We start from the raw sequence: 16,745 nt of genomic DNA on the forward strand, positions 1-16,745 counted from the left end.
AGATAAAATTCCACATACATCACGCACTCTGACAGATTCTCTAAAACTTCAGATAACTTACATCCTCTCATGTAAAAGCTCTTAATAGCTAGATGCTGTGATTTCTGAGAAAATTCATCAGAGCACCCTGGAAGAAATTGCTTCTACGAGAATAGTTGTACTCCACAAAGAATTTATCCAGACTCCCATTCTTTATATAGCTCTAGTGACAAAACAGCTACTCTAGACTACACATAGTATGGAATCACTTCCTTTTCCCATACAATTGCTGCTGTCTGCTCTGGAATCTTCTAAATTTAGGATCTAACAGAGGTTCATTTTCCATAAGGTCTCCCTCCTCCTCCCCCCAACTCAGAAGTAGTCTGCACTAACACCTTTTCACCCTCGTCTACCTAGCCTTTACTTTCTGCCTCAGCTGGCAAGGCCATTGGGCCAGTGCATCCAGACAGTTCCAGTTCTTCCTCATCCTTATCATCCAACATTATCAAAGTTGATCTAGGCCCACTCACAACACCTTTTAAATAAATTTATTATTTGCTTATTGTTTAATAGCACAACTCCTCTCCAACCAAAAATTTATAAAGTTCCAAAAGGAGAAAGAAGGAAGTATCAATTAGATAAAATGGAACATTTAAAGAATAATATATCTCAACTTTTAAACAACACAGTTAAACCTTGATTATACAGAATCATACAGTCTTTCCATTACATTGACAAAAAGCTCATTCAAAGGCTGAGATTTTATCAAGTCAATGTTTAGTATTTGATGCATGTATTTTTCCAAGAACTCAATGACCATTTTTGTCACAATCCAGTCATGAAAGTTCTCAATAAATAGAAGGATTCCAAATGTTAGAAGTATCGCATATTAATTTATTGGTTCTTAATTCTCTAATCACTAGGTGATTAACTATCATATACGTATATTCAATAAATTTGGAACAACCAAATGTATTGATGTATCCTCATATTTATTGAAAATCTGACATAAAAAGCTGTAATAGATAAACAATGCATTTAAAATGTGATTATTCTTGGCTTAAAATTGGAAACAACATGTTTAACGATTATTTACAGTTTGATGACAGTGATTTATTAGAAATGGATAATCCAGTTATTCATTATTATTTATATCCATCAATACTTGAATATTGATTGATCTGTACTATTGGCTTGGTCTCTAAAAAGTAAGATACTCTAAAATTATAAGAGTGTTTGAGACTGCCAATGCATCAATTCCAAAGTGAGGACACCATCAAAAATTAAATTCAATATATTGCCATTAAGCAGTTTCTAGCAGTTTATCATCTTTCTGCAACCTTTAAAAGTCTTGAAAGCATTAGTTTCTCAGGCATTTGGGGCAAGCAGTTCTGTTGAGGATGTGGCCTTTTGCTTTAGGGTGTACTGTTTAACTAAGGCAGGGGTTTGCAACTTTAAACACTCAAAGAACCATTTGCACCCATGTTCCTCAGAAAAAAAACCACTAGGAGCCACAAAACCTCTCTGTATCTCTTTCTCCCCCTCTCCCCCCTTCTCTCTGTATCTCTCTGCGTGTGTTCCCCTTTCTCCCCATCTCTGTATCTCTCCTTCCTCTCTCCTCCTATCTTTGTCCCTGCTCTGTATGTCTCCCTCTCTGTATCTCTGTCTCTACATTTCTCTCTCATTCTCTCTCTCTCTGTGTGTATGTGTTTTGCTCTCTCACACTCCCTGTCTCTGTGTCTTTCTCACTCTCTCGGAAAGCCCAGCAAGCTCTCCTTTGGGCTGTTTGCTACTCCTTTCCTTTCTTCTTTTGGGAAATCAGGGCTGGCTGAGGAATGAGCACAAGCCATGGCAGACACTTTCCTCCTCTTCCCCTTCCTCCTCTCGTGACACTCCCCCCACAGCCAACTTTGGCAGGATTGTGAGAGTGTGCATGAGAGAGAGAGGGAGATGGGTGAGAGTCTTTGGCAAGGACCCTCCAGCTTCCTGACCATCGCCTTTCCATTGTCCCCTCTTCCCAAATCCCATTCCCACCCCACCAGCCCTCATGTTAGTGAGGCCGGTGGCAGTCATGGCCACATTGGGCCAATATCTCAGGGCAGAGAGTAGGTTGTGTGTCTCCCAAAATGACCAAGGCATGCCCATCACCAACATGGGTTGGACAAAGTTCCAGCAAGAGTGGGGTGCCACAGAATCAACCTTGGCTGCTTTTTCATTCCCTGCCATCACCCTTACCAGGCCAGGTGAAGAAGGGGTAGGACAGAAAGCTGCATCAGAAGGCCCAATGATCCGCATGCAGCTCTAGAGCCATGGGTTGCCGACATCCAGTAACTAAGGCATCATGGGTTTATATTGTTTGATATTGCTAGATGGCATTGAACACAAATTAATTCAAGCTTTACCGACATGTATCCTATTTTTCACCCAATTACCTACAGTGTTTGTGATTGCAGTTGTGTTCAAACGGAGCTTAGAGAACTGTCATCGTAGAACATGTTAATTTGAATAGCAATAGTACTTAGACTTATATACTGCTTCACAGTGCTTTTACAGCCCTCTCTAAGCATTTTAGAGAATCAGCATACTGTCCCCAACTATCTGGGTCCTCGTTTTACCCACCTCGGAAGGATAGAAGGATCTCTAAACTGAATGGAGGAATTGATTAGATCCAAAGAACTTTCCAAGTTTATGATTCTATTATTCTCTGATCCCCATATCTGAATACTGTATATTAGATCCCAGCACACTCACTATATCTGCCAATAGTATCTTCAGGAAGTACTGCATTTTCTTCACTTCATTCCACAATAGCTGTGCAGTCCCCCCCAAATATCCTTTTAATCTAGAGGTAATGCCAATTCTTCTTCAGTTGTTTTTTCTTACTAGACTCTCTTGAAATGGAAACTTTCTGCTTTGTCTTGTTTTGAAATACAGTGGTACCTCGAGATACGAGTTTAATTCGTTCCGGACCTGGGCTCTTAAGTCGAGCAGCTCTTATCTCGAACGACTTTTCCCCATAGGAATTAATGTAAATAATTTTAATTGGTTCCAGCCCTCAAAAAACTCACAAAGTTAGTCTAAATTATGCAGAAAGACATGTTTTTAATGAAGAAATGTACATGTACATATAAATGAATAATGAAGTTTCTTTCACTTAACTTGTAAACTTTCTTAAACTTTTAAATTTACATATGTTCAACTTCTCTGCCACCCAATCCTGTAGGACAGAGGTCCCCAACCCTTTTTGCACCAGGGACCGGCTTTAAGCGATCAAGAGAGGAATGGGTGAATGAATGGACGGAGGGTGGGAAGGAAGGAAGGAAAGAGGGAAGGGACAGGAACAGAGGAAGGAAGCAAGGAAACTTATGAAAGGGGAGAGTAAGAGAGGAATGAGTGAAGGGAGGGAGGGAGGGAAGAAGGTGGGAAGGAGAAAGAAAAGAAGAAATAGAGGAAGGGAAGGTAAAAGAGAGAAAGAAAAAGAGCAAGAAAGAAAGAAAGAAAGAAAGAAAGAAAGAAAGGGGGAAGGGACAGGAACAGAGGAAGGAAGCAAGGAAACTTATGAAAGGGGAGAGTAAGAGAGGAATGAGTGAAGGGAGGGAGGGAGGGAAGAAGGTGGGAAGGAGAAAGAAAAGAAGAAATAGAGGAAGGGAAGGTAAAAGAGAGAAAGAAAAAGAGCTAGAAAGAAAGCTGCAAGCACCCCCCCGAGCCCCCCAGGCCGGCTGCAACCTTTTAAAACACGCGCGCCGCTTCGCAGCTGTCTCCTGAAGCCGAACGCGGAAGTTAGCGTTTGGCTTCAGGAGACAGCTCCTTGGCGCTTGTATCTCGAATTTGGGCTTGTAAGTAGAACAAAAATATCTCTCCCCTCCCAGCTCTTATCTCGAGTTGCTCTTAACTAGAGCAGCTCTTATGTCGGGGTTCCACTGTATAAGGCATCTTCCTCAGCTTTTGTTTCCAAGCAATTAATCATTTTTGTCCAGATGTTCTTTACTTCCACTTTGTCTAATAGATCAGTTATATTGGTTAGGATCAATTTAGGGATAATCACCTTATGACTTTCTTCACTATCTAGTAAAAGAAATCTATTTATTCAATTAATTTATATGTCACCCATCTCAGTATCCAAAGCAACTCAAGGTATGTATATTTAATAGATAAATAAAGTCCTACACTTTGCAAAATGCTCATGCTTGGCAAAATCATCTCCTACCAGATCTCAATTCTAGTGAAAGAGTCAAGGAACACATCTTCAGGAGATGTATGATTGGTCTTTTCACTTTAAAATATATCCACAGAAGGCTTCCAATTTGACTTTTGCATTTGTTATTTTTCCCAGCACTCATGCCAAAATCAGAGTTAAAAATTGCCTTTAAACTGCTAGCACATGTATTTTCTTATAAAATGAACAGTACGCTAGTTTGGGGAAATTATTTTCACTGGGAAAATGATATAAGGATAAAGAATAAGATATCCTTTCATCCCCTCAAATTGAAACTATCATCTTACCTTAATGTTACATTTCCAGGGTGTTGTTTTTTAAAGAAATTATTATTATATCCAAGATCAATCATGGATATCTTGCATTATGTGATTTCATTTCATCATCAAGCTACTGCAAATATTTCATCATAGAATAATTTGTGTTTATGATGTAGTTTCTCAAGTAGTATTTAAATGTTTCTGTTCCTGCATATTTTCAGAGGTATGCATTTTTGTCTTCTAAGCCCAGTGATAAAGATATGTTCAAGACATATAAGAATTAGAACAATTAATGTTAATGCAATTAATTTCAATAAAATAGGTATTGCAATATTATTTTATATTTTTTTATTTCTGTAAGTTATGTTAAAAATATTGTTGACCATGATTTGGTCCTTATTATATATGTGGATCTGATAGTAATGTTTCATCTTTTGGCAAAAGTTTACCTCAACTTTACATGGCCTACAAGACAAGGAGAATGTAAGTTTGAAATGGATCACTGTATATGAACTGCCTGAATTAATATTACATTCTGCTTTATCAGTTTTGAGGTTGTACTATGCTAGTTCTCTTACACTCAGTTGGTGCAATGTCTTAGTGGGATAATTATCCTTGCAACATTAATATTTTATGACAATCTTTGTTGGGTTATTTTTGTTTGGAAACATTTGCAGGAAATATATATCATAAAGGAAACATAACATACATCTATTGTTCTATGAATTTGCACTTCATCATTGAAAGAATCTTCTTATAAAAGAAGAGCAATCATAATTTTGAGAACCATTTTGCTATAAAACAATAGCAGACAATACCCTTCAAATTTCTAATCCCCTCACAGGGAATAGATATAAAATTAAAGAATAGTTAGAAATTTAGCATTACAAATGAGGAAAAAATATAGTATTAAAAAGTGAGATTCTGAAGAGAAGAGAAGAACAGAGTTGGAAGAGACTTTGGAGGTCTTCTAGACCAACCTCTTGATTAGGCAGGAAACTCTACACCATTCCAGACAAATGGTTATCCAATATCTTCTTTAAAATGTCCAATGTTGGAACATTCACAACTTCTGCAAACAAGTTGTTCCACTGATTAATTGTTCTAATTGTCAGGAAATTTCTCCATAGATCTAAGTTGTTTCTTGTCCTACCCTCAAGTGTTTTGGAGAATAGCTTGATTCTCTCTTCTTTGTGGCAGCCTCTGAGATATTGGAACACCCCTATCATGTCTCCCCTAGTCCTTCTTTTCATTAAATTAGACATACAGTACCAAGTTCCTGCAACCATTCTTCATATGATTTAGCCTCCAGTTCCCTAATTATCTTTATTGTTCTTCTCTCTACTCTTTCTAGAGTCTCAATATCCTTTTTGCATTATGGCGACCAAAACTATATACAGTATTCCAAATGTGGCCTTACCAATGCATTATAAAGTGGTATTACCACTGCACATGATCTTGATTCTATTCCTCTGTTTATGCAGCCTAGAATTATTGGCTTTTTGGGCACCGGCTGCACAATGCTGGCTCATATTTAAATGGTTGTCCACTAGGACTCCAAGATCCCTCTCACAGTTATTACTATTGAGCAAAGTACCACTAATAATAACAATAACAACAACAACAACAACAATAATAATAATGTATTAGATTTGTATGCCGCCCCTCTCTGAAGACTCATACATGTACATATACTGTACCTGTGCATTTTGTTTTTCTTGCCTAAATGTAGAACCTTAGTTTTTTCACCATTGAATTTCATTTTGTTAGCTAGCGTCCAATGTTCAAATCTGTCAAGATCTTAAGCTTATCTTCTGGAGAGTTGGCTAGTCCTACCAGCTTGGTGTCATCTGCAAATTTGATGAGTTCTCCATCTATCCCCTGGTCCAAGTCATTGATGAAAATGTTGAAGAGTGTTGGGCCTAAAACAGAGCCTTGGGCCTCTCCACTGCATACTTTCCTCAATACACTCACAGTTCCATTGAGGACTACACATTGTGTGCAGTTGGTCAGCCAATTATGAATGCATCTAGTGTTGATGCTGTCTAACCTACATTTTTATATTTTATCTAATAGTAGGTTATGCTGTACTTTATCAAATGCCTTACTAAAATCCAAATAAATTATATCAACAATATTCCTCTGGTCCACTAATTTTGTCACTTAGTCAAAGAATGCAGTAAGATTAGTCTGGCTTGATCTATTTTTGACAAACCCATGTTGGCTTTTGGTTATTTCTTCATTTGCTTCTAGGTGTTCAGTGATTTGTTGCTTGATTATCTTTTCCAGAATCTTCCCTGGTATTGAAAACAGGCTGATAGGTCTGTAGGTTTCTGGATCTATTTTTTTCGCTTTTTTAAAGATGGGAACCACATCCGCATTTTTCCAATCCTCTGACAGTTCCCTGGAGCTCCAGGATCTTTGAAAGATATAGTTCTGTGTTTCTGAGATTACATCTGGCCGTTTCTTCAAAACATTGCGGTGTAATCAGTGAAGGGCTACCAACATTTTTACTACCACACTGTAGGTGTGGCTTATGCAGGATGCCCTGCATTTTCTTTCAATATCTTTCAGTGCATATTGGTGCTGTGGGGTGGAGCTCCATTTTTGCTACCCCACTGCACCCCACCCCCCGTCCAAGCAGTAGCCCACTCCTGGGTGTAATCCATCTGGTCCTAGTGATTTGAACTCATCTAGGGTAGACTTACCATTTACTTCCCTATTTTAATTTGTGTTCCTAATATGTTTTTTTTATGCTGTTTTTGATAGTTTGGACTGTTTTTTCTCTTTGTGCAAAGACCAATGCAAAATATGAGATAGGTAGCTCTGCTTTTTCCCTCTTGCTTATCACCTTCTTACCACTTTTTCCCAGCTATGAACCAATTGTTTCCTTTACTTTTTTCTTGTTTTTAATGTTGGAAGAAGCTTTTTTTTGTTGTTATTTTTCACTTTTGTTGCAAACTTTTTTTCATTCTGAGCCTTGGCTTTCCTCATTTCATCTTTGCAGCTGATATTCTGCCTTAGTTATTTGCCCCTCTTTCCACTTTTTATACTTGTCCTTTTTGTCTTTCAATTCATCAGAGAGTTCTTTATGCAGCCATGCTGATTTCTTTTGAGAGCTGTTATTTTTCTTCTTCATTGGTATTGTGCTGGACTGGGTTTTTATATCTCACTTTTCAAAATTTCCCAAGTTTCTTCAGTTGTTTCCCCCTTGAAGATTCTCATTGTTCCTAAACTCTAAGTTTATTTAAATTAGCTCTCTTCCTAGATTTCTTAGAGTCAAGACTCTAGTTTTACTTTGTTCTACTACTTGTGTTTGCATAATGTTGAATTCCAATATTACATGAACACACACCCCCTCAAGGTTCCTCTAGCTTCAACACCTTCTATCATTTCATCTGTTAGTGAGAATTATGGCTGATCACCTTGTTCCCTTCTCTACTTTTTGGGAAACAAGGTTGTCTGCTAGGTTTGTTAAGAACCTGCTGGTGCAGGTTGGTGCAGAGTTTGATGTCAGGGTAGTTAAAATCCCCCATTACTATTGTGATGTGCTTACTACATACCTTAGTTATCTGACTAGCAAAATGTTCATCTATTTGCTCTGTTTGGTTGGGTGGCCTATAACAATGTCAGTTTGCCCTTTAATATTGGCCTAAATGCATGCATTGATAATTTTTATCATTGTATTTCTGTAGAGATGTAGTTATTTCTTATATATAGTGCAACTCCACCTCCTCTTCTATTTGGTCTATTTCTTATAAATAATTTAAATCTCTCTAGCTCTATGTTCCATTTGTGGGTTTCATCCCACCAAGTTTCCATAATGGCTTCCCTGTCTCTAATTCACTATATTTTATATTGATTAGCCAGTAGAAAAATATTATTTAATAAACAGTAGAATTTTAAGAAATCCTTATAGGTCACATTGATTCAGCAGCAAAGCCTTATCCATTGTCCATCAACTTACCGCCCATAGGAGATTCTCATGAGGGGGAATGCAATTTAGCAAACAAATGTTGGATGAATTTTATCCTTTAGTATAAGATTAGTGTCTACCTCATTTAGTGGCCATTCACAGTTACAATAATACTAAGAAAGGGATTTATGACCAATTATTGCATTTATGGCCATCAAAAGTCCATAAAGCAAAGGAAAGCTAATGCAAGATTGCAAGTTTTACTTAGTGACTACTTTGTTTAATGACCAAATTGCCAGTCTCAATAATGGTCACTAAATAAAGGCTCTCTATATTTCTTCAACTCAGTTCCATTCAAAATGCCTCAATAAAAGTCTCAACGAAAACTTTCCAATTTATTATCCATCTTAAGTATATTTCAAATGCTGGATATCTGAACCAGATGTTAATTGAACTATTTTTAAAAGTGTGTGAAAGATTAGGAAGAAATGATAGTATATAAAGCATAGTGTGAATTGTTAGGAAGCATTATTTCAGGTCCAATATATGTTAGCAAAAAGGTTAGTGACGTTTTCTAAGTCCTCTCTGATTTAACAAACGTCTAAGAAATTATACATGAGCTCATTGTTTACACTTAAGAATCAGATTACAAGAAACTATTTCATTTCAATAGGACTTTTGTGTTTGTATGGACCTCCAAATTAGTATTCAGTCCTAGAACCCCAATAAAGAAGTTCCTGCATTTTTCTTGGCAATATTTTGGAAGTGGTCTGGTCAGTATTGTCTGCTTCCATCGGCTAAAAGAGAATGATTGAACCATTGAACCATGATTGTACCTAAAGCAAAACTAGAACTCACGGCTTCTTGGTTTCTTGCCCAAGGACTATACTAAACTGGTTCTCCTGTGTTAGTGTATTTCTTCTGTGTTAGTGTATTTCATATTGTTTTGGATTCTAGACTTCACTTCGTCATTCTGTGTATTAATTCTTTTACAAATCCCACTAGCTTTTGCCATTCTAATTTCAGGCTAGAGTCTTATTGTTCAGAATTATGTAATAGAATTAATAAGATTATGTTATTAAGTTATTAAGATTATGGCATTCCACCTGAATTGTTATATTGAGCCCTGAATCCTGGCACTGGCTTACTTGTGTTGAGAAGTTGGGGAGGGGGAGTTGGCAGGGGTTTTTTCAATTATATCAGTAGAAAATGAAAACTAGAAAGATCATATGTAAAGGTCATACACATTAGGAAGAAAATGGGGAAATTTAAACAAAAGAAAGCATTTAAAGTAAGCGTGGAGAACTCGTGGCGTTTTAGATGTTGCCGGTGTTGGAAAATTACTGAGCAATTTCCAATATAGTTTGCATCCAGCACATTCTCAAGCAATCTTGTATCTGTGCCAGAGCAAGCATACACACTTATTTCATCTTAGCTACCAAAATATACTTTAATGTTTATTTATCAAACATTAGAAATCATCAGAAACAGTTAACTGGGGAAAATGGGATAAAACAGAAGGAAAAGCTGGAACAGAAACAACAGACAACAATCTCCCGCTCTATCAAAGGGCACAGAACTGTCCAAAATCACTAGAAACAATACTATGAGTGATTGGAATGGAGATTGCCAGAGAGAGTGGTTGTGCCAGTTTTAACTCTTTTGTACACATAACAGCATCAGAACAGAGATGGGAAGGAGGACACAAGGAGAACCTTCTTGTGTTCTGCGCCATGAAGGAAATAATTTGGTGGACTGAGTTAATACAGTTAGACTAACATTTTCACTAATCCTGGTAACAGGCCATGCTAACCAATATGACAGGAGATTCAACACAACATCTAGAAAGTCATGCACATCCCACCAATATACAAACGTGATGGTTGAATGGATGGATGGATGGATGGATGGATGGATGGATGATAGATAGATAGATAGATAGATAGATAGATAGATAGATAGATAGACAGACAGATAGATGATAGATAGATAGATAGATACTGTTGTGTGTGTTCCCTATCAGACTTTAGAATTGTCAGATTCAAAGACGGAGATGACATAGAAGCTGTCAATTATCCTATTTAAGAGATGTGGCGGAAGCTAGTGAGGATGAAAGGGAAATAGAACAGCAGTCCAACCAAAGCATGCAGAGTAATTTTTCTTCAGATAACGAGGGAATTGAAGGAAGTCCTTGGTTAAATCAAAAGTTCAGAAGGTTACAGAAAAGAAAGGAAGAAATTGGGGGGGGGGGGAGAAGTTTTAATATGCTATTCAGAGTGTGAAAATTAATTAATTAATTACATCACATCCGGAATTGAATGGAAGAGACAGATTGCTTTTCTTCAAAGTGCTAGAGAAAATGGTGGCGTAAATCATCTCTCCAGATAAGTAAGTTTTTTATTGCATGATAATCTACTTTTAAATAGTGTGAACCTTGACCTAGAGATAAGAAGATATTTTGAAGTAGACAGCTTGTTACTCAGATAGAATTTATAACTTTGTAATTTAGCCTGTGAGGGTTGATATGCATTTCCATGCCAGAGCTGAAATGATGAGATCCAATGTGGAAGGAAAAATGAAATAAAATTATTTTGAGAATTACCAGCCTGTGAAGCTCTTAGTATTGAAGCAACTAGCCTGACCCCAGCCCAGATCCAGGACAGACAGACAGACAGACAGACAGACAGACAGACGACACTCTTTTGCCATTAGCTCAGATCCATCCAAATGAAATAAACCCAATTACTCTATCAAATTTAAAATATCATTCTTCTGCCTTGTTTGACTGCTTTAAATTCAGCAACCTCTAAATTGCTACTTTTAAGAACATTACTGCAAATGATTTGAGATTGTTCCAGAACATAAAACCAATTTACATTTTCCCCATGAGTTCCACCAATCCATTTCTTCCTCACCCTTTATAGTTTTCCCCAACATTATCAACCATAAATAAATTGACAAGAGATTTGCCCATTATCAACATATTCTTAACTCTTTCAAATATGCCCTTCATCTTCTTCTCTGCTAATATCTTGCTGCAAACCTCCTACTTATCGGAAATGTTTGATATAAACTGATGGATGTAATCTACTGTAATGAGGGGATCTGTTCTTAAATAAATATGTTTTGAAAAGTGGTCAAACTAATTATGCTCTTTATCTTTTCCATTTTCATATCTACAGTATCAATTCAATTTATTTTCCTGTTCTCCAATTATTAATGCTGTACACATATTCAATAGCCAGAACATACAACTCCATGGTGGCTTTTCTGCAACTACTTCAGTGGTCTATGGAAATAAATACGTAAAATAATGTTAATTCGGTACAGATATGCATGTTAGCTGATAATAAGATTTCAAGCATCCAGATTACTTAATCTTTGTTGTGTATATCTTACCTTCTTATAGTTAGCATGGCTAAATATGGAAATGGAGACATCAGCACATGTTATTACATATAATAAATAAGCATGTTTTGCTAAATACATTAAATAGAAGCATGAAAAAATAGAAGCATTTTTAATTTAATAGATGGTACTGATACCAACAAGTCACTATAATGTTGTGATTAAATAGAGAAGGAAAGAGGAAATAGGACAGACATGGGCACATACGTGCACATTAGGAGGGGGGAAGAGTGGCAGATATTTTGATTTTCCTTGAAATCCATCACCATACTAAAGGAACAGAAATGTTACAGATAAAAATGCCTCAGATATCAGTGGAAGATGATCAGACACTTCAGAAGCTGGTGATGGCTCCTGTCAACGGCCTTAGGTTCCCTGGTGAAAATTTGTTTTGATAGAAGCAAAATGTCAGATATCAGCAGTGCCATTGCCCTTTTAGCTACTGTTTACATGACTGCCGCTGTAAAGTGCATTACAGAGTCACCGCAGGACACTAGCCTAGGAAAATGAATGAAACATCTCGCCCAACTTGCAAATTAAAATATGGTAATATTGCTTTCATTGGCTTCCAAATGTAAGCCCTGCTACATCAACCATGCATTTAGCTTCGCCTGTTTTATCCATTTTAAATAGCACGCAGAATGGCATTTCAATAATATTTTAGACTAAAATAGCTTCTTTAGTTGATAAACTGTTGCCCATTTTCACTGAAAAGTAAATATCGCTTGTTCTTGGGCTTAATTGTGCCATTCAGCCATGGTAGTGTGTGCGAGAGCTTGTGTGTCTATGAATGTGTGAGTGAGTGTATAGTACAGTGATTTTCAACCTTTTTTGAGCTACGGCACATTTTTTACATATACAAAATCATGGGGCACATTGAACGGGGGGGGGGGGGGGCTAAAAAAAGTTTGAACAAAAAAATTCTCTCTTCCTCTCTTTCGCTCTATTTCTCTCCCTCTTTCTCTCTCTTCCTTCCTTCCTCTCTCTCTCCATCCCTCTTTTGTTCTCTCTCTCTTCCTTCCTTCCTTCCTCTTTTTGCTCTCTTTCTCTCTCTCTCGCCTTCCCTCCCTCTCTTTCTCTCTCTCTCTTGCTTTCTTTCATTCTCTTTCTTTATTTCTTTATTTCTCTCTCTCTTTCTTTCTCTCTCTCTCTTTCTCTCTCTCTCTTGCTTTCTTTCTCTCCCTCTCTTGCTTTCTTTCTCTCCCTCTCTTGCTTTCTCTCTCTCTCTCTCTTTCTTTCTTTCTCTCTCTTGCTGAGCATGTCTTGCGGCACACTGGTTGAAAAACACTGGTATAGTATGTGTGTCTGTGAGGATGTGTGCTACTTCAAAACAAAAATCAGTAGCCATGAATTTTATTACCGGAGCTTCATGGTAGCTAGCTCAAAGTTTATAGCTGCTGAATGTATTCCCCTAAGGGTGAGCAGGACCAAGAAATATTTTCAAAATTAAAAAAAGCAAGAAGATGCCTTGAGAGTAAGCAAGAATTAAGTGAGAAAAGAAAACTCAAAGAAGCAAAACAAGGCTTGATTTTGCCTTAGCCGGAACCTCACCACTGGCTTTTAAGAGCATGTCCATTTAAGTCTTGCAAAGGAAATGTAAATTACAAGAATGAGATGCAGAAAGGAGAGAGCAGGTTATATATCACTTCCAAATGTCTGAGGAAAAGGGATCTGCCAAAAAGCTTAACAGAATGAACTTTAGATTTTGTCTTTTACATACCAGAGTGCTCCAGGGAATTTGGGGGATGAGTGTGTTCTCTTACCTTATTTGTCTTGGTTACTCAGTTAGTAGTTAGGTAGTTAGCATCTCATAATTTGCTGGTTCAGGTTAAAGTCCAGTACTGATTGACTTGCATGTAACTATCTATCCTGGATCACCGATGAACAAGGATGATGTCAAATGGGTTTAACCCTGCTGTTCTGTTCGGGTCGTATGTGACCCGAAACCAAGTTTGAGTCCCTGTAAAACATTTTCCCTGCATATCTGAAACTTGAAATTCCATGAGTTTTCATCATTTCAGGGGTTCTCTCTATGAGAATTTTTTTTGGGGGGTGGGGGGTTTCTTTCTTGCTGAAAAAAAACAACTCCCTAATGTTATGTTCCCGGGTCTATTTGACCCGGACTGCAAATTGATCATTTTAGGTACTTATATTTGGTCTTTTTGAAAGCTTTTTTCACCTGGAAACAGGTTTGAACATTTCTGCACACAATGATATGAAAATTGAAATGAAAAAAGTAAATCTTATTGGTTTATTTCGTGGATATAATGCATGCCCCCCTGTTTTTGTGAATTTTTTTCAATTTTTCCAGTTCAATTTTTTCAATTTTTCCAGTTCAATTTTCATATCATTATGTTCAGAAATGTTCAAGCTACCAATCCCACACCAACTTTAGTAAAATAGAATGGATTTTGCTAGCAAAACTATCCATAAAGTGAAGACTATTTAAAAAAAAACGGAGGGGCATGCATTTCATCAACAAAATAAACCAATATGCATCAATTTTTCCAGTTCAATTTTCATATCATTATGTTCAGAAATGTTCAAGCTACCAATCCCACACCAACTTTAATAAAATAGAATGGATTTTGCAAGCAAAACTATCCATAAATTGAAAAAATTCACAAAAACGGGGGGGCATGCAATATATCCGCAAAATAAACCAATAAGATTTACTTTTTTCATTTCAATTTTCATATCATTGTGTGCAGAAATGTTCAGACTACTTTCCAAGTGAAAAAAGTTTTCAAATTGACCAAACATAAGCACTTCAAATGAAGAGGTTTTGGTCCGGGTCGTATGTGACCCGAACATAACATTAGGAAGTTTTTTCGAACAGAACAGCAGGGTTAAACTAGTTTTACCAATTGCAACTCACTGTAGCTACACTTAACTGTCTTCACAGTCAGAAATTTAGTTTGGCTCAATATTTCAATATTCTCCTTATATTTCTTACGACTTTCCATCCATTCTGCTTCCTATTATAACTGTTCCTTTCTCTTGTTGGATATCTTTATAGCTGTCTTTTTCAGGCTGTAGATTTTATACATTATTTTTCATCCATTCTCTTACATAGATTTTTTTACATCTTCGTCATTCCACTTTTAAGCCTTCTCATTATTTATTGGTTTGCTTATTTAATTAATCAAATTTGTCCCATCCCACAATTTGTTTGTTTGACAATGGGACTCAGGGTGGCTTACAACAATATGAAAAAATACAGTACAATATACAAGAAGCCAAATATTAAATTAAGACAATAAAACCCGATATTAAAACATACAAAGCAAACAACCCAATAATACCACCATACATACATACTACTCATACACAGTTAGGCCATGACAGATGTAATATTCACAGCTTACAGGCCTGCTGGCAAAGCCAGATCTCCATGGCCTTTTGGAAGGCTAGTAGGATGGGAACAGTACGGACATGGGGGGGGGTGTTCCATAGAATTGGGGCAGCCACAGAGAAGGCCCTCCGTTGTGGTCCTGCCAACCTGCATTGCTTATTAGACGGAACCTGGAAATCTTGTGAGATTTTATTGGTCTCTGGGAGGTATGCAGCAGGAGACAGTCCCATAAATAGTCAGGTCCTAAGCCATGTAGGGCTTTATAGGTAATAACTAACACCTTGAATTGTGACCAGAGACTAATCAGTAGCCAGTGAAGCATGCTGAGCATTGGTGTTATATGGGTGTACCTTGGTGACAGCTTACACAGCTGCATTCTGGACTATCTGCAGTCTCCAAACACTCTTCAAGGGTAGCCCCCCATTAACATAGACTGCAAGTGACCAGAAATGTAGGATATCCACCAAAAAACAGTGCCTCCCACTCCCAACTCCTCCAGATATTGTAGAAGGATGCCATGGTCAATGGTATTGAAGGCTGCTTGAGAGGTCAAGAAGCACCAGAATAGATGAATGACCCCCTATCCCGGGCCCGCCAGAGATCATCCATCAGTGTGACAAAAGTGGTTTCTGTACTGTGACCGGTCCTGAAACCAGACTGAAAAGCTTCATCCAAGGACCGCCGGAGCTGGAGTGCCACCACCTTCTCAACAACCTTAGCCAGGAAGAGCAGGTCGAAGACTGGCCTAAAGATCTTCAATTTGGCTAGATCCAGGGACAGTTTCTTGAGGAGGGGTCATACAACCACCCCGTTTAGCAGCTGTGTAAAGACCCCTCACTCAAAGAAGCATTAATCAACACCTGGATCCAGCCATGTGTCACCTCCCTGCTGGCCATAACCAATCAAGAGGGACATGGGTCCAGTAAACAGGTGGAGGAACTCACAGCTCCTATGGCCTTGTCCACTTCATCAGGAGTTATCAGGTCAAACTCATCCCACACAATGTTCTGTCGGGCTCTCTGGTACACTCCTCTCAAAAATTCACAGGTATAAATTTCAGACACACACATGTTTGAAAATTCAAAACAATGTTCTTTATCATGAAAATTCACATAAACTAAGCCCTCTTTTGGTATAGCAAAGAGCACTGGTCTCCAAACCAACTGGTAATTTGTACAAGTCCCTTATCAGTTCTGTGATACTTAGCTTGCAGCTGTGAGGCAATTCATAGTCCTTCTTCTTTCACAAAGTGAAACACACTTTGCTCTGGTTTAGTTTCAAAGTGGGGAAAAAGCAGCACACAAAAGATCAAAGTCAGTAAAGCAGTCATGAAACAAAATGATCAGATAATCCTCCACAATGGCCAAACCCACTAATTACCACAGCCCCACCCAACCACAGGTGGCCTCATTTTTTTGATAATAATCTCTCAGTTGTTGTTGCCTATGCATCGCTCTCCTCATGCGTGGCTGTATCATTAACTCATGTTCTGAATCCAAGGAGGAGCTAGATAATTGATCTCCTTCTGAGCTGTCTGCCACACTCTCCTCCTCCCTGTCACTCATGTCTTCTTGGTCAGAGGAGCCTTCATCAGCAGATTCCACCAGGGGC

This window comes from Erythrolamprus reginae, chromosome 2 (assembly GCF_031021105.1).
Source record: "Erythrolamprus reginae isolate rEryReg1 chromosome 2, rEryReg1.hap1, whole genome shotgun sequence".
NCBI lineage: Eukaryota > Metazoa > Chordata > Lepidosauria > Squamata > Dipsadidae > Erythrolamprus > Erythrolamprus reginae.